Here is a 351-nt window from a genome sequence, read left to right on the forward strand (position 1 = left end):
ATGGCTTGTACAAAGTTATTTTGGGTTAGAATGTGTTATAATAAAATGAATTTGATTGATTACAAGTGCTAGAGAAGGATGAAGATTGTTTAGAAGTGTGAAGAAAGACTAGTTGAAATCTGGTCCCAAATGTGATATGAACCCACAACCAATGGTTTGAGGCAGTAAATGGCTTGTATAAAGTTATTTTTGGTTAGAATATGTTATAATACAGTGAATTTGATTGGTTACAAGTGCTAGAGATGGATGAAGAATGTTTAGTAGTGTGAAGAAAGACTTGTTGAAATCTGGTCCCAAATGGGATAAGAACCCACAACCAATGCTTTGAGGCAGAAAATTGCTTGTATAAAG

Source organism: Capsella rubella, unplaced genomic scaffold (genome assembly GCF_000375325.1).
Source record: "Capsella rubella cultivar Monte Gargano unplaced genomic scaffold, Caprub1_0 scaffold_61, whole genome shotgun sequence".
Lineage (NCBI taxonomy): Eukaryota > Viridiplantae > Streptophyta > Magnoliopsida > Brassicales > Brassicaceae > Capsella > Capsella rubella.